Below are 26,713 nucleotides of genomic sequence, written 5' to 3' on the forward strand. Positions count from 1 at the left end.
GTTTCTGTATCCAGGGAACTTTTAGTGCACGTCAGCAGCATCTATACGAGCCAGCTAGTGCACAACATGCTCGTGCACCTTAGAATTCATACCCCACCAAGTGCAGACTAAGGCATCTTGCAGACAAGCCCTCGGATAGCATGCAATGACCTGGTACGGGGTATTCAATTATTTTTTGTCAAGGTCCAAATTTCTTGATCAAATTTATAGTTCAGATCCAGACTGCAGAGAAAAATTTTTCACGATGCTATAACAATAATGATAATATTAAGTAAATGAAAAGATTTCGTGGTTCACTCAAAAGTATCTGGTGGTCCAGATTTGGCCTAGTATGTTCATGTGCACCACTGCCCTCTGCTGGATGGATGGAGAACAGTTCAAATGTCTGTTTACATGTCAAATGCCTTATGTTGCTAGTGGCTCATAAAGAGTCTTGAGTAGCAGTCTGTGCTTTCAGAGCAGGTAGATGTGGGTTCTATTCATCACTACTACATGTGGCCAGGTAGAAGAGGCACAACTATTAAGTTCTAGGTCTCCATGGATTTATTACAATACTATAACTTCAGCCAAGTTTCCTGAAGCACTAACAATATGGCTATCATGGGTATTTGGGAGACAAGATGGGTGAGGTAATATCTTTTGTTGAACCAAGTTCTGCTGGAGAGAGGGCTAAGCTTTCAGGCTTACACAGAGCTCTTCTTCAGGTCGGGGTATTGTGAACGATAGTAGTCTGCCACTCTAAGGGCAACTTTCTCCTCCTCACACTCCCTGTATTTCCAGATATCACCTAAGTCACCAGAGTATGTAGTGCTAGTCCAGCATTGATCCTGTGAAGGTTGTACAGTTTGCCTTAGAAGAACTGCTGTTTTCAGAGAAGGCATTTCTCTTGGTCCCATATTTCTTACATACGCAAAACTCTCACAGAATGAAATATGAGTCTTCTCTGCATCAGGACTAGAAAAGTAGTCTCTATCTGGTGTCATCTTGCTGAGGCAAGACCAAAGCACTAATCCAGTTCAGAACCCACTTCCTTGTACACCGTATAAATGGCTTGAAATGGCAGCGGTTCTCACTATTAGCAGTTTAGCACCCTGTGTATGTTTTAGAGGCACTGAGGCAAATTCTGCTCTCTCACCAGTGTAAATCCAGAGCAATTCCACTAGAGTCAGTGAATTTACACTAGGTTAACCCTGATGTATCTGAGACCTGAATTTGTCTCACTTGACAATGAGACAGCATTTTTCAGACCCGCCTTTGCCACTCCATCTTCAATAGTCTGAAGAGTTTAAAATTAACACTGTATGACTGTTCTCTGTCTATGACATGCAAAATCCATCCCTGTGCTTAAAGTCAAAAGACTATTGCATGCAAAGCATGCAAAGCTGTACACTGTGAAAAATGTGTCTGAAACCCAGGGGCAACAGCTCACAGAATCCAGAGAGGTAAGAAATTACTGAAAAGATGGAGACATTGGCAAGATTTGCGTAAGGGCTGTAAGGTAAACAAAAAGCTAGGTAATCAAATAGCCAGAGCTGTGTTCAAGGCAGCAAAAGGTCCATCTCCACAAGCTGAGCTAGAAAGAATTTATTATACTTGCCAGATGTCATAAAGTACTGCACAGTTAGCCGGAGATGCTCATATACAGGAGTAAATCAGTCAGATGATTTGCAGTCATTGCTCTGCTACATGGGCTAACACAACTATACCTACAGTGACAAGGCATTGCCAGGAGCAGTCCAGCATGGCAATGTGAGAATATGTTAACTAATACAGCTGAAACCAAGGGTAAGGGATGAAGTTGTCTTCAACTGTAGCTGTGAGAACAGCCCCAGAGCGCTTACATCTCTCTAACAGCTGTGATTTGATTTCTCATTACTGCTGGTTGAGTTGGGAATGGTAATAGTAGTGAGTAAAGATCTGTTAAGATATGACCTGGTAGATTAAAAGAGAAAAAAATACTTCACTGAGAGGGAGATTAGTATTCAAGCCATCTTGTGCCACTGAGTGAGAAGAGAGGAAAGAAACAAAGGAGTGGGGTAAAGATAAAGAAGGGCAGGGACTGGGGGTTGAGCTCAAGGACTGCTGTGTCCTTGAGAGGAATATACGCATGAGTCCTGTCATAAATTAATAGAACTTTTGTGTTTAAAAAAATCAACCAAAGTAACTTAACTGAGTTTTTAAAAAACAACAACTCATCATTGGAAGCTGGGACTGAAACAAATATACAACAAGGAAGATGTCTCATTTGGTACATCTGTCTAAGGCAGAGCCAAGTCCAGTGTTCACAACAAAGCCTGCAACCATGTGAAACTTGCCTGGTATCATATTGTTAGAAGCTTAGAACTCAGACCAGGATCTAATTCTCCTGTCTCTTACACAGGTGTAAATCAGGTTCCAGTGGCAGATGTGAGTCATGTTGCTAATGCACCACTGAAAGAGGCTCAGATACTACAGTGATGTGGGTAGTACAGGAACCTCTACAAAATAGAATAGAACTTGTCAGTCTATTCATAATGAACAACTTATTCTTTCGGGCAGTCTTGGGACCAGATTCTTTGTCGATCAAAGCACAGAACTCAACATGGGGAGCTGCAAAGGGGCGTCTTCTGCCACCTAAGGAGCTAAGCAACCCAAGGGCTGCTGCTCTTTATAGAGAAGGGGAGGGGCTGTAAGGAGCAGCACAGCCCTGAGCTACTGCTCCTTTAAGAAAAGGGCAGGGGGGAAACGGGGAGCAGAGCAGGGATCAGGGCCCAGCTGGAGGAGAAGCTGGGAGATCAAGAGATCAGAACAGCAGCAGAAATGGGGGCAGTGGCAGCAAAATCAGTACAGGGATCCTGCATAGAGGGTGGGAGAAATAGAGTATAGCGTGTCAGATAGACGGTGATTAATTTCAGGCCCATCATTAGCGATATGTAGATTAAAGCAATCTCTTATGGGAAAGTTCTGTAGAATCCAATAAAGAATGAAAAATGTTTAAACCAGCCTATGACATTCTAAAGCAGGGAGATGTTACACCATTAAACTCTACAGGAAGCTTTAACAATTCTATAGGAAGGAGATCATACTATGTTATATTCAACAGGCTTTGATGGTAATTTCTGTAGAACCTTGTTGCATTTCTGCAGAGCCCTATTGGTTTCATCCCTATTAAATTCCATCAAGCTTTCCTATAATGTAGGAGACAACATTTTAAATGGAGCCAGTCTCACCCACCATCATGAAGATGAGGTTTGCATATAAACAAGCAGCTGAATATAACCTTTGCTCGTAAAGAGACAGACGGCCTTGGTATGGTGTATTAAATGTGGCTCATGCTTCTAAATGTGCTGTCCACTCTGCACAAAATTTGCTCTCTCTCTCTCTGTCTCTTCCTCACTGTACTCCCCACCACAGACATACCCTGATAACTAAAACCTCGGCAATGTCCATATGAAACCCAGGCCGTACTCTTGCTGTGAAAAGATAGTCACTGTATGTGTTGTTTCTTGTGGACAACGACTTAATACAGGAAGCTGTCTTTCATATATTACCCAGATCTTCCCTGTCCTCTCACTGAGGTTTTCATGTGACCCATCCCTGTGTGGATGTGTGAGATGGATGGGGAACAAGAATTCTTCCCTGTCATTCTGTTCTTCTCTTGCAAAGGCCAGGCCAAGTCATAATCCCTCCTTTTAGATGAGTGCACACCCTGCTCTCTCCTCTCTGTTCTGGTGGTGACAGTCAACGGGACTATTTGTGGCATAAGGTGCCACTCAACATGAGGAAGGGGATCAGAACCTGTCTCTGGAAGTACAGATGTGTCTATTTTTAAAAACAGGCATTCTGTGTTCTCTTTCCAGCTATGTCTGTCCAAAGTAAGCCAAAGATGTTTCTCAGCTTAGTATAAAGCTTCCTGGGATTAGAAAGCAAAGTACGGTAAAACTATTCTGGCAGGAAAAGCGACATTTCACTAAAATTTTCTGCCACAGGCACATCTGAAATTAAGTTTAGGATTTAATGAAAAACTAAAACAGAAAGCAGTTCTGGAAAAAAATCCACCCACCCCAAAACCCATCATTTTTATAGTGTCGCAAAAATAGATTGAAAAAGAACCAAGTCCGGGTGGCCACATGGCCTTGTATTGCACAGCCATGCAGGAAAAACAGCTGCAGAAAGGAATGGAAAGGTTCACTGTCCAATGTGAGAAAAAGCAGTCTGATCATGGGCAGTGGAAGGGTGCTAGAGATACAACTCATAGGCTATGACTTGGCTTGTTGAGTATCAATGCGTTCAGCTCATTAAGTAGCTACTGTCCTTTGCTGTCACTCAAAGTCTCTCAGTGGCTGTTTCCGAATATGAACATTGGAATCAGGGAAGCAAAAATGGGATGCAAATGAGGAGAAAAAGAAAATGAAAAATGGACTTTTGGAAGCCCATTCAAGCCTATAATCTCTTGCAATGTTTATACTGAAAGAATAAATGAATGTTCCATTTCAGATTTGGAATGGTGTGGTCAGAAATATAAACAAGACTAGATTTGGCATCATCTGATGCCTGCAGCCATCGCACCTTGTGCTGTGATCATGTATACTCTCAACTGCTAAATAAGGTTGAGCATGATACTTGGATGTGAGATTTCCAGGGAAAACCAGGGGTCCTGGAGGGAGTGGTGCTTGGTGATTCAGAAAGTGGCACAGTTCCCTCTGAAACAGAGCTGAATCTAGTCCACTGCTCTCTGTTTCAATGCTATAACACTCATCAGGCATAGCTCCTACCTCCACTGAAGTCTAGGTTTGTTTCATGAGTCAAATATTTTAATCATGGATTCAAGTAGCTATAGCTGTGTTAAACCAGGGAAAGATACACTTGTTAAAAGCTTAATTTAGAAATCCGAATTTATGTATCCAGTTGTGAATAAAATAATACAAATTGTTACATGTCAATGCAAAACTGTTTTTAATATATGAAATTGAAAGCTGCCTAAGTCACCACTGTTTTCTTCTATAAACAAGAATGCAATTTGGACTTTGACCACATTCCCATATTGAGGAATAAGGAAGAATAGGAATCCTCCCTTACACCCCTGTAGAAGGCTGGACCCTGGGTGAATGAATAATGTACGCCTCAGAGGGTCATCTTTGGGGTGCTGCTCCTGGAATGGTGCAGCTTCCCTTCCTCACCCCAGGAATGAAATTGCTGCTGGGATTGCAATTATAGCTTTGATCAGAAATAGCCAAGTTGCTTCCACATAGAGCTAAGAAGCCTGAGGGTGCGGCATGAACTTAGGTTATATTATAATGGTTTTTAGATTTCATGTATGGAAAACTAGAGGACATTGCTCTTTGCATTTCAAATAGAAGTGCACAGAAAGCAGTATGTCTATTCCTCAATAAGGTGCTACATTCCAAAGCATCCACGTACACAACTTGTGTGTTTGGGCTTACTTAGTCTCCCCAGTGTATACATGGAGCATATTCGCATTCAGATACAGTAACCATGAGTTCCATTTTCTTCCCCATACAGCCCTGGTTTTTCATAGGGCCTCCCAGTTTCCCAGGAACTTCATTTGGAACATCTACAATGTCCTAGTTTTTAACTGAATCAGCTAAAGTGCTAAACTTTTAAAATAACCAGAATTCTTGATCAACGCGTGGTGACACTGATTAGAATTTGCTTTGTCTTCAAGCAGGAAAACTCCAGTGGAATGAGTGTTCAGTGTGATGAACAAGTGTTTGGAGTGAAGAGAGAAGCTGAATGAGGATAGAGACTATCAAAATTGTTCTTTGCTCAGAGTGAAAGTGAACAACAGTCATTCAGTGTTTCATAATAAACTCATTCAGAACATTAAGTTACTTGGAAAACTCCACTCTGAAAAATTTGCACATATCACTGAGTCAGAAGCTGGCACTAGTGACTCCAGCACACATTTTTTTCGCAGATAGATTCAGAGATTTTAAAGCCACAAGGGACCATTATAATAATCTAGTCTGACCTCTTCTATAGCACAGACCAAAGAACTTCCCCCCAGTAATTCCTGCATCAAGCCCAGAGCCTCTGTTTTAGAAAGAGATCCGATCTTGGTTTAAAGACTTCAAGTGATGAACATAATAATGGTCATATTGGGTCAGACCAATGTTCCATCTAGCCCAATATTCTGTCTTCCAACAGTCGCCAATGCCAGATCTTCAGAGGGAACAAACAGAATGTGTAATTCTACAGTGATCCATCCCTTGTTGGCCAGTCCAAGCATCAGGCAGCCAGAGTCTTAGGGACACCTAGAGCAATGGGTTGCATCCCTGACTATCTTAGCTAATTGATGGACCTATCCTCCATGAACTTATCTAATTATTTTTTGAACCCTGTTATAACTTTGGTCTTCACAACATCCCCTGGCAACAAGTTCCACGGGTTGACTGTGCAATGAGTGAGGAAGAACTTTCTTATGTTTGTTTTATACCTGCTGCCTACACATTTGATTGGGTGACCCTGGGTTCTTGTGTTATATGAAGGAGTTCATAACATTTCCTTATTCACTTTCTCCACATCATTCATGATTTTATAGATCTCTCTCATAAGCCATCTTAGTCGTCTCTTTTCCAAGCTGAACGGTCCCAAACTTTTTAATTGAGCATATCGCCAGGCTAGCTGTTCCAATACTGAAATATCTTCACTGTAAAAAAAGTTCTGTCTTATCTCTAGCCTGAATTTATCTGGCTTCAGCTTCCAACCATTGGATTCCAAACACTGGACCTTGTTATGCCTTTGTCTGATAGATTAAAGACCATTCAACTCTAAGAAATCTTCTTCCCAGTAGCTATTTATATACTGTAATCAAGTCTCCTCTTAACCTTCTTTTCAGTAAACGAAATGGATTGAGCTTGCTAGGTATCTGAAGGTCCAGACAACATTTTTTTTAAAGGAACATACAGCAGAGCGGGTGAATCTGCATTGGAACAGTGAGAAAGTGGTGAACATTTTTCATTTAATTTTTTCCATTAAAATTGTCATTTTGTTATGGATGACCTTGTGTGCTTCAGATTTAGTTTTTCTGCAATAGTCAACAAAATGGCGAATTCAAAACTTAAAATCTGAAAATACAATGTCCAGCATCATTTGGAATGGTCCCATTTTGCACCAAAACTAATTTTCACTAGACAAGAGGCCTATTTTCAAGGGGGGGGATGGTGAAAACTGGCAAATATTTCAGCAAAATGGGACCCTCTTTGTGTTAGTAACTAAAAGAGGAAAATGCTGATACCTTTTTCTGTTTGTTTTAAATATTTTGTAAACTTCAAATCTGAACCCAGTAGGCCAAATTTATCTTTGGTGCAACTCTACTGGCTTTTCACAAAGCAAAAGGTGCAACACAGAATCAGGCCTGCATGGTCTTTAACATGCAGACTGCTAATCTTGACAACCCTGAATACTGTTACCAAGACAGAATGCTAAACTTCTCAAGTATCCCTTTGGAATACTTTTACTTCTGAAGTTCAAGCAGTGTAAAATCAATTTCCTTGGACCAATCTGAACATTGCAAACAATTACGATCGCTAATATCAGGTCAGCATGTCTAAACTATATGTAGAGGAAAGAGAGTACGCACTGAATCAGAGCAGAAGCTTGGTCTCACCTGCTATAGTTATTAATGTTATGTCAGGACTTTGATTATAACCCATTTTCAGATGCTGAAAAAACTTTCTAAAAAATTGTCCTTCTGGGCAGATTGACAGACAGACTCCTGCTTGAAAAAAATGAGGGAATAATATGTCAGAGTCACTTAATATATGTCCAGTCTTGGTACCCTATCCCTACAAGTAGTCCTCACACATGCGAGAATCCCATAGCAGCCTTCCTAACACCTTTTACACCTTACAAGATTCCAGTCTCACTCCTCCCAATTCTTTACCAAGTCACACCAATATATTGGACTTGACTTTATTCTGCAAGGCTAATTTAGCCCCTCTAGCATGTTGAATGTATCATTCCTTAGCTGCACACTTTACAAGCTTAGTGAAAAAAATCAAAAATCAATTTCCTCCAGAGCAAGGAAAGACACTTCTCAGTGAGGGCTGTTTTCATGGCAAAATTTCACATTTCAATGCCCAGTTGTTTTGTCTCTGGCTCTGCTCAGAGTGCATTTCTGAGTGACAGAAAACAAAGGGTTAGAATGGAAAATGTTGTGTAACAATGGCTGCCGCTCCCATTATGACATATGCTCATAGCCACAACATGCACTCATCTGATTCTTGTCTTTTATACCCTGATAGGAAGCATGATCTTGTGGTCAAGACACTGCCGTTGATCTCAGGAGAACTAAATTCGATCCACAGATCTACCATAGCTACATGACCTTCAACAAGTCACTTCAGCTGTCTCTGTATCTCACTTTCCTACCTGTAAAATGGTGATAATACAATACTTCCTTTTTCCTATCATATCTATTTAGATTGTGAGCTCGCTGGGGGCATGGACTCTTACTATGTGTTTGCACAGTGCCTAGCACAATGGGGGCTCAGTCTCAGTTGAGGCCTCTAGGAACAAGCAACATAAAAATATTCCTTTTTAAAAAGTTGTGAATAGATGTTTTTAAAGCATCAGAGCTCTGAATGCCCTTTTTGTCTGACTTTGCCCCCTTGTGGTCTTCCATAAATGTTTGGCTTGTAACAGGGAATTATAAATTTCGCTGGAGTGCTGAATTTAGTTGATTTCAGAATGTTAAGAACAGTTAAGCCTAGTTAACGTGGGGGAGAGTGTGATGCAAAGTTATGGTGACCTGCCAATGTATTGTGGTGGAAGTGCTGATCAGATCAAGCACAGATGGGCGACACAGAGCTGTCATAATCAGCCTGGATTTGAGAACATTATAATTGGGATGGTAAACAAGTTCACAAGGACCCTGATGAGGCAATGAATTGCCATGGTAACAGACCAGAAAAGACTGGAAATGAGTGAGGTACCAATATTTGAGGGCAGGAGGAAGCTCTTAGAAGTGGGTAGTTTTGGGACACTGTTGCACACACCCTTTTTTGACATCCTTTGACACCCTGACAAAGAGTAAGGAAGTACATAGGGGGTAGAGGAGAGAATTCAGCCAATTACACAGCTGTTATTCCATCTTTTGTACTGGAATAGGAGCTGCAAGAATGGAGAGTAACCTCTGCACTCTCCTAACATGAGGGAGTTCATTGTCACAGTGTAATTGCAGAACCCCTAGACATTTTCCTGCCCCTCCTCTATCTACCCCTAAATCCCCCTGCCCACGCTGGCCTGGGTTTAAAAAGGGTTTAAGTGGGACTTAGGAGGTGGATAGCCCTCTGCAATGGGGTGAATTTCATCCAGTAAGAACTAGTTATGTCCAAGCATTCTTCAGCAGGGTTTTGGGCTGGAAACATGGCATTAAAGTAGCTGGGTGAGTATGCTGAATGTTCTTTGTACTTCAAATGTTCATGGTCAAATTCTATTCTTTGCAGTAAGTTCCTTTAGCCTGAGTCAGCTCACCCCATTTAATTTTTTTTTAACAAGACTTCAAACTATTTGACACATCTGCAAACTGACAAACATAGCAGAGCGCAATCATTTCAATCCTTCCAAATATTCCAGCCTATTTTTTCCTGCTGGAACCAATGCACGAGGTTTTAGGGTGAGGCTCTCCACATGAGGAATTTAGAGCAGGAAAGAAAACAAATATCTCCCTAATACAGCTGAGCCCAGTAAGCTATTATTTATTTCAAAATAATGTTTAAAGCCCTCCTTATTTTGTTAATCAGCTGTTTATCTTTAATAGTTTTCATTCCAAGACAAATGTAGCAATTTTCTCCACCATAGTAAAACAATAAAATTAGTTTATAGGCAAAAAGAAACATTACTGGCCACTTTTATGCTATTTGCCTACACGCAAATAAGATGGATATGTCAGTGTGCTAGGATTTCACCTAATGCCAAAAATTAATGCATCAAACCGCATATAATAAACAAACATATGAATGAATCATCTTTTAAGGAAGCTTTTGGGAAAGGAAATACTGCTTGAGGTTGGCATGGGGTATCTGAGCTGCAGATCTATGATATTATTGTTACACTTTGTGGGACTGCCGCTGGTTCTTTTCTGTTTATAATGAGTAGGGTCTTTTTTTAAATTCTCAGGGGTAACTAGAGTTGCAGAGCTGGGCAAAAATGTTTTCAGCGAATAATAAATTATTCAATAAACATAATTTCGGGGAGACCGCAAGTATTTGCCTAGAATTTGGAGAATTGTCTTGGCTGACTAAAATATTAGGAAAAAAGAGTTCAAAAAATTCCAAATGGTTCGTTTTGACATCTTCTAAACAAACTGTTTTGACATTTCATTTAGAAATGAACCATCTTCTTTTGAAAATGTAGATCTGAACTGGTATTTCGTTCAACCTGAATGAAATGTGTTTGTTTGTTTTGTTAAGAAATATAAAAAAATTCAGTTTTGTTCAAAACAGACTGGATTTTTTTTCAGACTTTTAGTTCAGCCACTGAACTATAAAATCTCTTAATCACTCTAGCAGACCTAGAGTGGTCTGTGGGTGCCCTTTATTGTTCTCATCAATCCAAATAAATAAAGTACAGCAAGCACTAGACTACTAATGACAGGTTTCAGAGTAACAGAGTAACAAATACAGAGTTAGTCTGTATTTGCAAAAAGAAAAGGAGGACTTGTGGCACCTTAGAGACTAACCAATTTATTTGAGCATAAGCTACAGCTGTAGCTCACGAAAGCTTATGCTCAAATAAATTGGTTAGACTCTAAGGTGCCACAAGTACTCCTTTTCTTTTTAGACTACTAATGAATTTCTTTGCTGGGGACAGTCTCAAATACAGGTAGTTTCATTATTTATCAGAATTGTAGTATAATACCTGGTTATTTATTTAATACACTAAGAATCATAGGAGATGGTACTGGGGGGGGGAACCTTTTACTAATGATTTGTTTTAGTCAACTTTTAAAATATCTAAAATGATGGTGTTTCTATTACTTTATTAGAAGATTATTCCACATCAGGATGATCTCACCCTTAGGAAATTTTCTTGCTAGTCACATGTATTTTGAGAGATGGATCTGAATCAAAAAATAAATATGGATTTGAAACCATTCCAGAATGGGACAAAGACTTGAGAAACAATTTCTTGACACCATAAACAAATGCTTTCTGTAAAACACTAGTTCTCAGTAGACAAGGGGAAGGGCTACTTTCAGCTAGGTCTGGTTAGGAATTGTCCAACAAAACAGTGTTTCGTTGGAAAATGTTGATTTGTCAAAACCAAAATGTTTCACAGAAACATTTGGGCTGCTGGGAAGCTTTGGTTTTCTGGGTCCGTGGCCTCTGGGGGCAGCTCTGCCATGTTTCGGAGTCAGGGACCCCAGAGCTTCTAGGCTCCCTGCCACAGGAGATGGAGCTCTCAAGGCTTCTAGACTCCTTGCTTTGCAATGGGGGACCCCTTGACACTAGGGGTGGAGTCCATGGCAATTGGGACATGAGTAGTCCTTGGGAACTGGAGCAGCCTGCTGCTTCATTTCTGTTAGAAATAAACAAACAAAAATGATCTGTTCCAAAACATTTTTGTAATAACCTTTCCATGGGAAATTTCTAATTTTTGTTCCGACTTGAAATTAAACCTTTTAAAAAATATTGGAATTTTCTGCGTGTTGATCCGCAGAGTTGCAGGAAAGAGATCTTTATTAAGTATGCTGAATGGCCAGTGTTACATGCTAAGAATCTAGAGGGTTTTGTGGTTTTTTTTGTTAGCTAAGCAAGACTTGAATTTCTGAGGCCCCAATGCCATATTCAACTAAGTCCCTGCTGAAAACTGATCTTCTTCCTCCAGCTCCACTCATCATCCTAGAGGCAGGTTTTCCATAATTGTTCATGAAGGGTTTTTTGGAACTTCTTCTGAAACATCTGTTACTGTCAACTGTTGGATCTAGGGCTCTAGACTAGATGGACCGCTCTGGCATACTCTATTGCTGGAAGTTTGAACCCTGAACCTGAATTCAGATCTGAATTTTGCCAATAGCCCCATCTACATATACTGAGCCAAACCAAAACCTGGGATCTGGAGACCGCTAAACTTTAGGGTTGTTTGCAGATCAGGTTCTGTATCTGAGTTTTGCATCCTGCTAAATTTACTTTTTCTTACTTTCATTCTGTTACTGCCACTTATGCCCAAAGGAGTCCTCTCAGGGCAGGCTTTGTCTGACTGGTTTTGCGTCAGGCAGGGTTGGTATTTTTACAAATTGCTGCAAATAGACTCTGAAATGGCCTTTATTTTCTCAATTTTACCTACTCACCTTTAGACATAACTGGTTACATCCCTTTGTACTATCCTAGAGAATTCCTCGCTCTCTTTGCTGCTTTGCACATATCAAGTCTTTTTAGATGGTTCAAATGTATTCGGTTAATCTTCATTTAAACAGGCCATACACCTGGCTAACAAATTAACATATGGAGAGACATAATTGACACAGATATTTTAAAAATATTTAAATAATTTCGTGCTGCAGCCAAGATTAAATAATCAAATGTGTCTGTGGTACTTTAACTAACCCAATAAAATAAAATTAGGAGATTTAAAAAAAATCTTTAATTTAGAACAAGAGAACTAATGGAAAAGGCCCAATTCTCTTCTCAGTTACCTAGGTTTAACTCTACTGAAGTCAATGGGGTTGCACCAATGTAACCGAGAGGAGAATTTGTTTCATAGACATACTCCACTTCTCCATACCTGGTATAATAACTCTGCCAGTGCTTAGACTAGAGTTATTAAGAATTTTTTCATTTGTCACTGCTTCAGAGTCTGCTCCAACAAGACGCTGAGAGACCTCAATTCCCACTGACTTCAGTGGACGTTCAGGGTGCATTTCTTTGGGAACAGGCTCTTGAAGTATCTATCTATTCATATTTTAACTCCGCTAACCAAAAGGAAATGTGAATTAAAAATGGAAAAAGACTTTTCCAAGGTGAAGATCTAGCACATGTGCAGGCATCATTATTTTACAAAGATCACACAAGCCCAGATTTTTCCATTGCTGTCATAACTGCACTGCAGCACTAGTTTTCGTTTTCCCAGTTGCTGCGTTCTGTTCCATTCACAACGAATTGCTATGAAAGATCTTTGAAAATAACTAGCCACTGAAACCTATGAGACTTCATCTATTATGGCATAATATACACATTACCTAACGTGTGTTGGACCATATGGAGAGCTCTCTGTTGAATTTGGCGTAGTTACTGGGGTGAAACAAGGATGAATTTTGTTCCTCATCCTCTCCAATTATGCCATAGATTGGATCATGAGGCAAACTCCAACAGATCATCTGGGCATCACAATCAGCCCTCAGGACCACATCACTAATTTAGTGTATGCCAATAAACACAGCGTTATATGCTAAAATACTAAAGGGAATGTAAGTGGCACTGAACAGCTCTGATCCCTGGAGCCAATCATTAGAGCTTAACACTTACCTAAAGCTGAGGTCTTCTTTGCAAATGGGACCAGTCACTTCAGTTTATCACTTGGAGGCAAGAAAGGGTTTAGAAATATGATGTTTGTCTCTGAGCTCACAGGGGAAACAGGTGATAAGAGCAAAACTTATGTAAACCAAGGTCAGTTATATTACTACATTTGAAACAGCAAGAAATTTAGCTGTAAAGCTAAACTCTGGGGGTGTGTGTGTAAATCCTTTGATAGCATGATGTGCAGTGTAAATAAACCATAAGATTAGCCTGTCTCATTCCTTTTCTCTGTGTGTGTGTGTGTGTGTGTTTGTGTGCGCATACTGCATAAATTTCCTGCAGACCTTAAAATTTCTCTTTTACCAAATTTAGTTAACTAAGAACTCAGTCCTCTCCGGTGTCCATAACTCCCACCAAGTTTAATTTTTCGATGGAGTTGAGGGTGCTCAGCACCACTCAGGAGTGCTCACAACTTTGCTGGATTGAACCCTCAAGGTTCTGATGACTGGGTGCGAAGTGGGGCATTTCCATCAGCATTACTCTGCCTGTACTTAACCCTCAAATCTCGCTGATAAATAGGACTTATTTAACAAAATCCCCTTTTTGGTGTAAAGGTACTAATAGAACATGACATTTATTATTCCAGAGAGGTGGCAAATGAATCAAGACACTGATTCAGTGTGAATAGGCAGAATATGATCCCATGCACCTCTCTCTCTCTCTGTTGCTCTCAAACATATAATACAATGGTTCCCATTCCATTATTGCTAGTAATGAGTTATGGGTAAAACCTACCCTGTCCCTTGAAAAGGACACGCTATAGCTATGCTTACAGAGGATTATTGGAGGATAAAATAAAAAGATTGATGCCCCACCCCCCAAAAAAAAGTCTAATTAGTGTTAGTCTATTGGAGAGGAAGCTGAGCATGCTGCTCCACCACTGCCAAATGAAATTAAGGCCCAATTATTGATAAATGAAGAGTGGTTTGTGCTGGAGCCTGGCCTGGAGTCGAGGAAATACATCTGTCATTTGGCCTGCACAGGAGTCATTCATGTGTGACATAGCATCCTGTGCATTTATCATGCATCTGTAGATTTTTGTTTTAATTCAGTTAGCTGTCTAACTAGATTCGGTGCTGGATGCCTTGTGCGTAGTCAAAATTTGGACTGACAGATGCAATTCTAGTCTGAAATGGTGTGTGACATGACTAGCTATCCTGCATATTAATTATTATTGAAACCATTATAGCCAAAGCCTATGCACTAAAGGTCTATTCTGTTATCTGTTTTGTGGCTTCTACATTTAACAATTGCCCAGTTGCTCTGGTGTAGGTAGGAGACAAACTGGATCAATGGACCATTGTTGTTAAGCGCATTTACTATTACCGTGAAAATTAGAATTGAGGTGTTTGAAATGCTGTAGCAAAAATGTCCCGTTTTACCATTATGCAAATTGCAAATTCTATAAATGAGATAAGTGGGGGTGGGGATCTAGGGAATGAGATATATTTTTCATAAATCTTAAATTGGTAAAATAGTTTTATTAATTCCATTGTCAAATGCAAATGGAAAACAAACATTTGTTAAGAAGATAAAATTGTAATGCGGGTGCGATTGTTCCGACGCCAGTTCAGTGCAGTCAGCTGTGAGACTTATTTATCCTGTCGCACTAAAGTTTGATTTAAAGTTCATGTAATTTCATCATCATATTGTAGGGAGAATTGAAAATAAATGTCACCTTCAAACAGAAAGAGCTAATGGAGTTTTTCAAAAGTTCTGAGAAAATATTATGCAAGGGAGACATTAATGAAACATACGCCAGGACAGCTTGTATGCTTCAACCCCTTGTACATCTTTTCCCTTACCATTTATTTCCTTTACTCTGGTCACATGGCTTTTGTACCAGTGGCTGAAGCTTTGCAAAACCTTGTCAGAAACTTTCTTGGGGGTCCTGTTTGCACAGGCTAAATCAATGTGACTTAAAATGTACTAAATTGTATTCCAGAACATACTTCAAAATAAGGGAACTTCTGCTGTGCATTCAGAACAGCTGGAATGGGGCTGCTTTTTGATCTCATGTATCTTGAAGCAATTTAAAGGTACACAGATACCACAGTGATGGGCATCTATCACCATATAGTCTACACTGGGATTTGCAGACATAGGCCATTTAAGAGCAAGTACAAGCAGCGTGCAGTATGTGTTAATAGTACCATTCTTTGCTGCCTAACAGCAGTCCCATTGTTTTCTACAGTGAATAAGATTCAGATAGGCAGCTAATGGGATTTTCAAAAGTCTATGATTTTAATGGGATTTAGGCACCTAAATACATTTGAGGATCTGGGCCCTAGCTGTCAATGATTTTAATGGGAGTTAAGTGCCTAACCTGCTTAGGAGCTTTTGAAAGTTCCATTAGGCACCTAAATACCTTTGGAAAGCTGGCACAAAGTCACTTTTGAAAATGTGACTTAGGCATCTAACTCACCTAGGATCTCTCTGAAAATCACACCCAAGATCCTTAACTGCTTTCTTATGGGTTAAAAAAAAACATGCACAGAACTACTCTCTAAATGCTTATGTTTATTTTGGGGTGTGTCAGTCATGACTCTGTATTTATGATTTTATTGTGATTTGCAGCTAACGCATTTAACACCTTTCATTTCACTTCAAAATAATCCAATTCATTCTTCGCAGTTAAGACTCATGCAAATGAGATACTAATAGAATTTTCTACCTCGGGTTTATAATATTTCAATCAATATTCCAGCCACTGAAAACTCATAAAAATACATCCTTTCTGAAAATGTGCTTCTCTTTGTCTGACTTTTCATTGGGCCTCTCTAACATAAGACCTATTTCAGATTCCTCTAATTCAGGTATACTATGCCTCCAACCTGAATCTAATACAAATTAAGCAGCATTATGCCTCTGACATAGGCTAAGTTTCCAAATATTAGAAATAACAAAAAAATACAATTCCTCTTATTCCTCGTGGCTCAGTTTGGGGCCACCAGCATAAGCCAACAGCCATATGGAGATTTGTTAGCCACTTCTATTAAATGATGCAGCATTCCTGAAAGAAAGAAGACTGCATATGGGAGACAACCTTCTTCAGCTCCAGCTCCTTGACTACTTTCCCCATGCAGTTCCTGCTGCAGAGTCCAGTACCCAAGACATACTACACAGCCTGTCTCTTTGTCTCCTCATAGCCCACTCTCTAGCTCTCTGCAGACACACTCTGTCCTTTGTCCCTCTTACCCCACCACTCTTCCAGTCTCCTGTGGACATGCTAATGTTCACCAGTGGCAGGCCCAGGTGGCTACACCTTGCAAGGTCCATGGGACTGAGGTTTTTCTCTGGCAATCCTCCTATGGGAGGTTCACCAGATGGAGAAGCAGCCTTCCTAGAAGAGCTAGAGCCAATTTTACAGGCCGTCCTCTTCCTTGCTCTGTCCCTTTCCTGCATGTCACGGTTGCTTAACAACAATGGGGGAAGGAATGGACAGCAAGAGGTGGTAGAATACGTACACACCCATGCACATTTAAAAGTGTGTTTACAAGTTCAGTAGGGAGCAGGAGGTCGGACACAGACTGAGATCTGTGAACAGGTGAAGGGAACAGGGAGGAATAGGGCCATAGACCAAATGTAGGAGGCAGCACCACTCAATTATTATTACTCCCACACAGACATAGAGATGTCCAAGGGGCTGTAGGAGAGGAGCCCTGCTGCAGGTGACAGCCTCATTTCAGTGGGATTCAGACGATCCTTTCCTGATAACCTTACTTAAACATTTTGTCCTTAATCAAAAAAAACAAAACAAAACAAAAAAAAAAAAACAACCAGAGAAATTTCCATGCAACAACTTTGTTACTCACTCTTAAAGATAAAAAATTAAGCCTAGTTTTTGCTTGCGCATCTTACCAGGTGGAGCTAGCCAGGTCTCATGTGCATGCATATGGTGCTGAAAATTGTTCATGCTGTTTTCCCTCTGCATACATTTCATATGTGCTTATAGTTATCACCATTAAACATGAGCATTTGCCAGTGCTATCCCACAGTGAACACAGACATTGCCTTTTCTAATCATAGAGACAACAACCTTGATGACAACTTGTTATGTCTCTGTGTGGTAACAGCTGGCAAATAGTGATCACTGCCCTGATATTTGTAGAAGATCTTCTTCTTCTTCTTCATAATTTGTATTCCTGTAGCACCTAAGACCCCTGGTTGTAGACCAGGATCCCATTGTGCTAGGCACTGTACAAACGTAGAACAAAATGACAGTCCCTGCCCCCAAGGGACATATAATCTAAGTATAAGACAAAAAACAACAAAGGGCTATAGACAGACAGGGGAGTATGAGACAATGTTGGTCAACATGATAGGCAGTGGTGTCTGCACACCAACAGCCTAAGAGATTTTTGTAAGCATCATGGCAGAGGAGAGATTTGAGGAGGGATCTGAGAGTGGAAAACGAGCTGGCTTAGTAACTGTCTAGTTCTGACCTGTAGAATCAAATGGATTTTACAGTGCCCATACTTCGTAAGAAAAAGGTGTCTCAAAATCTGCTATTGGAGTTATATAGAAATCAGGATAGAAACTGGTTTGTAATCTACCTTTGGCTCATGTGATGCATAACTGCAAACAGTAATATGAATATAGCAGGAGACTAGGAGTCAGGATTCCTTCATTTTCTCCCTGGATCTGCAACTGACTGTGTGGCCATAGGTTGGTTACTTAACCAACCTCTTCTTCAGTTTGCTCGTCTGTACAATGGGGAGAGCTTGTGAGAAAGTGGGGGAACATACCCCAAAACTTGTTTTTTCATGTTTTGAAACACTTTGATCAATTCTAAAAATAGTTATCAGACCAATCTCAGAGAATGTTATGGGGTTTAATCAATTAATGTTACTATAACTTTTTCCATGCTTCTTCCTATGCCTGGATCAGCTTCTTTATCCTCATTCACAATACGATAGCCCATCTCATTCGGAACCTTCCTAAAAGTTCACTTTTCCTGGGATAGCCATGAGTTGTGAGTTCATTTAAAAAAAATTAATTTTTTATACAAAACAATAAGTTGTCCTCTACCCTGGATGACCTGGTTTGTCCTCTTTCCTCTGTGGCTGACTTTTAGATTGTAAACAATTCAACATCTTGGGGGGGAGGGATAGCTCAGTGGTTTGAGCATTGACCTGCTAAACCCAGGGTTGTGAGTTCAACCCCTGAGGGGGCCAGTTAGGGATCTGGGGCAAAAAAAAAAAAAATGGAGATTGGTACTGCTTTGAGTAGGGGGTTGGACTAGATGATCTCCTGAGGTCCCTTCTAACTCTGATATTCTATGATTCTATGAAATAACTGTATTTGTCTTTGCAAAAAGAAAAGGAGTACTTGTGGCACCTTAGAGACTAACCAATTTATTTTAGCATGAGCTTTCGTGAGCTACAGCTCACTTCATGCACCAGCCACCGTATCAGTTATTAGCAAATAATGATCATCATAATAAATAATAATAATTTTTAGCTCTACAGCATCCATATATTTCAAAGCACTTGACAAACAAAAGTATCACTACCCCCACTTTACAGATGGGGAAACTGAGAAACAGGATGTAAGTAACTTGTTGAAAGTCACGCAGCAGGTCAGGGAACAAAAATCACATCTCCTAATGTCCAGTATCCACTAAACCACAATGCACTTCTTCATACTCTCTAAATAAACCGTGCTTTGATATGTGTGGATGAGAGACAGTAGATAAATGTAAAGTGTCTGCACTGGACCAAATCCTGAAGGGATTACACAGTTCTGTTCTGGAAAAACTTTGACATCTGTATGATGTAAGGACTTAGTAGGGACCTCAGAATCTGGCCCGATATTATTGATGAGCACAGCTGATCTTATTCTTTCACCTTCAAGCTCGCCCACCTGCATTGTGACCCCATAACTTTCATACAAAAGCAATTTTTGCTGGCGACAATGGTTTTATGTTCACAACAGAATATGCAAAGTAGCACTGCGTACAGAATGACTTTCTCACCCTCACAAAAAGACAAATTTCCCTGCTTTTGCTTTGGGTGTGTGACTGTTTTCACAGCTTTATTCACTGTAGCAAACAATGGAACTGGTGTTATGCAGCAACTATTAACACATATTGCATGCTGCTTGTACTTGCTCTTAAATGGCCTATGTCTGCAAATCACAGTGTAGAATATATGGTGATAGGTATGACACCAAGGATCTGTGGCCACTGTGTGCATTGACTTCAATGGACTCTGGATCACGCCTTCCATGTGGCCAGCAAAAGCCTTGCCTACACTCGAAGTAATTTGCCAAAGAATAAGCTTCTATAGGAAAGGTTTCAGAGTAGCTCAACTAATCAGAACTTCATATTTTACTGAATGTGGATAAGAGATGTCTGGAATGACCAGGAGCAAGATCAGAAAGGCATATATGGTCTTGACTTCCATTCAGTGGTATCCTTTTCTTCTATACCTTGGCCTACAAAGCAAGTAAGATGCAACACTGCAAGTCTAAGAGAGCCGTGCTATGATGACTCATATAGTCTCCACCTTCATTGCTGAAAATTGATATTTAAGGCATTTGAAATCAAAGGAGATTCTCCTGCAGGCCTGCTTCTAGAAACCCAAGCTGTTGATCTGCCTTACACTTTAGAATTAAAAGAATGCTCGCAATTGCAGTTCATGGCATACATAGACAGCATTCCATCCTCATCCCTTAAAGGCAGAAGCGAATCTGTATTCCATATAAGCATTAATCGCTTAAATGTACCTATGAATAAAGACGTTTCTGTAAATAAAGTGTAGCGATCATCACCCTTCATCTTCTCCTATTTCGCCACAACTTCCAAACCACATTCATTTCAGAAAACTCATCCTTGCATGGGATTTAGCCATACAATTCACAGTAAATGCAAATGCTTACTACTGGTGGGAGTGTGAGTACTCACACTGAAATCAGTGGGAGCTACTGGGTGCTCAGCACTTTAGAAAAGCAGATCACAGGTACCTAAATACAGATTTAGGTGCCTATGCACCCATTTTTGAAATTCATGGTACTAATCCATACTTTGGTATCTAAACATGGAACTGGAAGATTTGGGCTTATGTCACCAAGTGTACTTAAGTTCTGTCTTCAGCCTAAGGTTAGTTAAAAGTCCAATGGAAAAAAAAATGTACTTCAAAAAATTGCTGAATTGTGCTTCTCAGGGTATGTCTACATTAGTGGCATGGGCTACAGTGTAGGTTAATCGGGTTCCAAGCTGATGTACTGCCTGTCCTGCAACCGCTTCATTAGCTTAGATATGTCTATATGGGCTGCAGTCACCCCCAGTGCTTGCAATACAGACATACTCTAAGTTTGCCCATCCCATCCTGTGCTCCCCACTACGGAGACACATAGGCACAGAAAGCCTGAGGGTACAGTAGCCTGGGGAAGCACTCATGTGACTAGACTGGACCGTGGAGCCGTGACTCATGAAAACCCAAAGCCGAGAACTGGAACAACAGCAGTCTATTGTCGCTGCAAGGGAGGTGCAAAATGAAAGGAGGGGAGGGAAAATAATAAAAGAGACTGAGGAGAGAGACAGAGGGGGAAAGGTCAGAGCAGCAGGAAAGGAGGTCTCTAAGACAGAGAGGTACAATAGAAAGCCAGCTGTAGTTGCATGTGTAATGTTGTTTGGTTTCCCCGCTACATTTATCTAATGCTTACAATGTAAGAACAAGTCCATATGCATGGATTTGCTTTGCTCCCATATAGTTAGTTGCTTTACATGTAGCACGTGGAATGATCTCTTGTCTAGTTACTTTCCTTCCCAGCTCTAATTACAGAAAGTAGTCAGGTCAGATGGCATAATTAAAATGCACCTGCAGTAGAAATACTCCATTGAGAGTTTTGTTCTGAGGAACAGGGTGATTGCACCAGAAACTAGTTTCCTGCGGTGTCGAGAAAGGAGAACGAGAAAGCTATAGCGAGAGCCTGTGACTGTGAATAGTACCTGCTGTTTGCTCTGTTGTTTAATATGATTGGAACCACAGGCAGAATAGCTCACATAGAGGCACTAGAGTGGAGTTTTGGCGGTGCTTGGTTACTAGATGAATTCTATTAATGGTAAAAGTCTGTTTGCCCAAACGTACTCCTAACAGAAGGGAATTCACTGTCCACTGGTCTGGGTGCTTTTCCCTGTCAGTTGAGTAGAGATGACCTGAAGCTGTAATATTAGGATCAGGATTTTGAACACCCTAAAGTTCTGGGGCTTTTGGAGGAAAGGTCTTGTTTCAGGTTATTTGCCAGGTGCCGTTTGCAGAAATTTGGCTCCAGGTTTAGATTCTAAGTATTTCAAGGGGGGGTATTTAGGCAAATTTCTAATTGGGAGGTAATTGCCTTGCCTTTTTTTTTTTTTTTTTTGATTGTCCTCTTTTGCGGGGAAATATGGCCTCATATTGCAGATGAGCAGCTGTCTAGTTTGTCCCTTTGTGGACTGGGAAAGAGGGACCTGGTCAGAACCAGTCATCCATGTACCAAACAGAGATGCAACTTGGTGGTTTTTTTGTTTTGTTTTTATTTCGCGGATGCCTATAGAGAGGCCTGGTGGTCTGTAGTCAGGTCTCCTCACTGCCATAAGACCTGGCAACTTGATGGCTGATAAGCAGGGCAAGGAGCTCTCCCTGTGTCTGACTTAGACTGGAATCTCCTTGGGGTAGGGATCATGCCAACAACTCTGTGATTGCTTAATAAAACAAATCATTAAGAAATAGATTTTATACATGCACACAATTATACTATGTGTAGCACCCCCCTCTCTACCCAGTTACTTTCTTTAATGCCAATCTGCTTACAGGTTTTGATGGACAGGTCTCGGTTCTTCTGGATCCCGCCACACACTCAGCAGGGTGTATCTTCTTTATTTTTTCCTATGAATTTATTTGGCAGTGCCTCCGCCCCCCTCACTCCTTCCTGGCAGGGTCACCAGGGCAGCTTGGGAGGAAAATTCTAACCACAGAGTAATCCCCACTTACTTGCCAAATAGTTGGAGACTTCCAAGAAAAAAAAAAACCCACGAACACTTAACTATATTCAACACGTTCTATTTGTCTCCTGTTTAATATAATTAAACAAAGGATAAAACACTATTTTTAGGTTCACCGATGCCAACACTGCTAATACCTGTGACTTTCCCCAGTCACGTGACTTGATGTAGCAAATGTAATATTAGTGTCCCATTGGTACACATACTTTGATGGGGTCCTTGATGACCTATGACCACAAATTCTTCTCTGCAGTGGTTTAGCAGTGTGGCTGACTGGGTTCAGTACAGCCCAAAGGACTCACAAGTGGGAGAAGGTGGTAAATCCCTCCACAGATTTAATATGCAGCAGGTTATAAAATCCCCAAACCCTTACTCCCTGGCTTGAGGACACAGTTTAGGGAGCAGGGGGTCCCCCAAAAAACCCCCTGACTGACTAACTAAAAGATGGTGCACTCACAAACTCCATGAATGATCCTCAGGTTCAGAGATGACTCTGGACTCCTTAGTCACTGCAGAGGAGCTGATCTCTGCTAGCAGGGATCCGCTTCAGGCAGGAATCAGGCTGCGTCGGTCCCAGGATTTCCCCTCACCACAAAGGGGTGCAGGGCTCAAGGTGCAGATTACACAACTGTACTAAAATCCAAACTGTAGTCTCCTAGCCCAGCATCCAGACACACACACACACACAGTAGGCAGCAGCCCTGAACTAGCAGACAGAGCAGAGCTGACCACGTGGTGACTAGTCTCACCTAGTGACCTGCAGGGCGAACTCAGCCTGGCTGGGGAAGTTTTCCAGCAAAACTCCTCAAACTGGGAGCCATCAGTGGAGAGGGAAAAGCGCAGCTGAGGGACATTGCTGTCACATTCCTAGAGGCCAGTTCTCAGGGGGGAACCCTGCTTGCAGGCCTGGGACTTACCAGCTCCCCACACAACCACTCCTGCCCTTGCCCTAGCTGGCTCCAGACTGACTCAAAAAGGGCTTCTCCCCTTTCTTGAACTCCCTGGGAGGGGCATCTCACTCCCTATTGGTTGCCGGGCAGACTCTGAGCTTGCCTTGGCTCCCCCTCCCTAGCAGGGACATTGTGCTTGTCCCTGAGCTGCCAGCAGACAGAGTCCCAGGAATCTAGGTCATCTCCTTGGGGGTTAAATATTTAACCATGACTATTAACCTGATGGCTTATGGGTGATTAATGTGACCTTTATCACAGTCATAATAATGTTTCACCTACATAGCAATTGCCATCTGAGGATTTCAAAAAACTTCACAAAAGTTAAGGGCCTGATTCTGAAAAGGATGAAGTCTATTGTCAATGTGCATTTTTACTGAAATGAAATAGGTATTTAGACCATAAGTAGCCATGTAAATGTTTATGTAAAATTGCTCAGGGACCTCAATTTTCTGAAAGACAGGTGCTAATTAATTAAGACTCCAAAAACTCTTTGAAGTAGGTATAGTATTCTTATTTCTGTTTTACAGATGGGACAATTGTAACACAGAGAGGCTAAGAGACTTGCCCAAGGACACATGCAGAGGTTAGAGTAGGATTAGAGTCTCTGGATGAAATCATGGCCCCATTGAAATCAATGGGAGTTTTGTGGATTACATCAGTGGGGTCAGGATTTCACTTCATATCTATCCAGTTCCACGTTCTAACAATTAGGCCATGCCTTAGTTATCATTGATCCATTCACCATTGTTTTAACTTAACTACTCAGTCATTGCATTATGCATTATGCACAGAGCTATATACCATCCACTAAAGGATTTGTTATAATTCTTTGTGATCTGCTTTTCTCTCTTTGTGTTAAACTTGTAAATCCTGTCTTGATCATCCTGGCTGTCGTTGGAAATACCTTGCAAATGAAGTTATCAAAACCTTTTATAGCAAACTTTAAGCTTAGTAGAATTGTGAGGTATTTTTCAGCTGGTTGCTAGAGGTCCCATTTGATCTCCCTACATTTTGGAACAGAGCAATGGATCTGTTGGTGCTTGTAGCTAGTGAACTTCTAACACAGAGAATAGCAGAAACCAAGAGAGACTAGTTGAAGAATTCTAACAGAATTTACTGGAATTTCCACCGGGGAACACTGAGCCAATCAAAATAAAACTTACCAAGGTTTAAACTAAGGTTCAACAAAATTTACAACGAAATGCTGAGGTTTTAGGGCTGAGTGAGTTCCACCTTCTTTCAGAGGTTCTTTGTCCTAGCCTGTCCAGGATACCACTGCCCAAAAGGGGGTTCCAAGCTTCTCCCTTATCTGGTGTAAACAATGGGGGTCCTCCATCTAAATTGTGCAGGGGATCAGGAAAGGTAATCCCATTCCATCCCTCAGCACCCTAGGAAAATCTTCTAGGGAGGGACTTCAGTCGGATGACAACCTTAAAGTTACACTAAAATAGCTTGTTGAATTGGGCCCCAAGTCCTCACAGTAGGGGCATTCTCAGCACAGAATGAATTTTGCCCGTAGAGCCTACTCTGACTTCCACAAAAGTAAGCTGGTGTCTTTCCATTGACTTTATCGCAGCTTGGCCCCTGGTATGCTTTCTACTTGTATTTTATGTATTTATTTTGTTTTATTGTTCAAATGAACCTGAAAGCAAAACTCAGGTGCCACAAGTGTAAATTAAACCTGCCCATAAGTTTCTCTGTATCTCCTCTAAATAGAGCCTGGGGATTTCAGGGAGCCCTATTTTCGACCTTCTGAGTCTTGACTGAGGGATTTTTCTCCTCCATCCTCTGTTCTTCTAAATTTAATAAGGAATTGCAGCGTGTGTGTGTGTGTGTGTGTGTGTGTGTGTGTGTGTGTGTGTTGAATCAGAGGTTGAAAATGTTTTACTCTGTTTTCCCCCAAAAACATAAAAATCGAATTTAATCTACAGAAGAAGAGATTTATTTGGGGCTTTCATTAACTATATATTTCAGTGCATGGCTTTAGTGGCCCTGTATGCCTTACATCAGGGTTGTGAAAAGGCAGACTCACACAAAAATTAAACATGCAATGTTTGCCCTTTTACTGTGTTTGCAGAAATGTGAGGTTCACCTTTCACCCTTTCAGTAGTTTTAGTCTTTTTTTCTAAAGAAATGGAGAGTGAAAAGTATGTGCTTAGTGACCACAAAACATGTACAGCAGAGGGAAGTGCAGGTCATGAGGTTAACTCCTTGTGATACATCATCACTTGCCCCTAATCTGAACCTCATCTGTGTGACCAAGGCTCTACCATTTAGTGGGGAGAATTTAGAAAGAAAGGGAAGTCATGCTGAGAACACAGATGGAATTTGCAGCCTCTTCAGTTCACCTGTTTCTGTCTCCATGTCTCTCTCTCCCTCCTGACTTTATCAAATCTCATGGTGAGGCCAATGTGGTGTGTGAAGGATGAGCTGTTTGTCCAGTGTGCCATCTTTTGTGCGCTGTCTGAATTTGACAATGCATAATTTCTTCTGAAAACATGAGACAGTGGAACACATGGTGGATATGAGATGCAGAATGCTCAGTGGCTTTAGCCACCACTTTGAAGGCTGTTCCACCGTAGGAGCTTAGCACAACAGCCCCTACTCCTCCCTGCACCAGCTGAAACAGGAGGCAGTGACCGAATTCTACCCTGGAAATGTTTAGGGAGGAGTGTAACTTTCCTAACTGGTTGATAGGAAAGTCAGCATTTTATTCAGAACACAAATGGTTTATTATGGTGCTATTTTTCTTTTACAGCTCTAGAAAAGTAAGTGGCTATCCTATGATATCCTCATTGGGCACTCCCAGCTCCCAGTGCTCTCTGTCTTTAAAGAGTCTGTCTCCTTAAATTTGCCTCCTCCTTTGCTACATACTTGAAATGCCCAAGTGTATAGTGGGAGGTCAAACAACCTACATACTTTAGGTGCAATTTTGTGGCGAAAGGGTTCACCTTCTCTTTGTTTTAATAAGCCAGACATTATAGAATCATAGGATTGGAAGGGACCTCAAGAGGTCATCTAGTCCAGTTCCCTGCACTCATGGCAGAACTAAGTATTATCTAGACCATCCCTGACAGGTGTTTGTCTAACCTGTTCTTAAAAATCTCTAATGTTGGAGATTCCACAACCTCCCTGGGCAATTTATTGCAGTGCTTAACCACCCTGGCAGTTAGGAATTTTTCCCTAATGTCCAATCTAAACCTTCCTTGCTGCAATTTAAGCCCATTGCTTCTTGGCCTATCCTCAGAGGTTAAGAA

Source organism: Eretmochelys imbricata, chromosome 5 (genome assembly GCF_965152235.1).
Source record: "Eretmochelys imbricata isolate rEreImb1 chromosome 5, rEreImb1.hap1, whole genome shotgun sequence".
NCBI lineage: Eukaryota > Metazoa > Chordata > Testudines > Cheloniidae > Eretmochelys > Eretmochelys imbricata.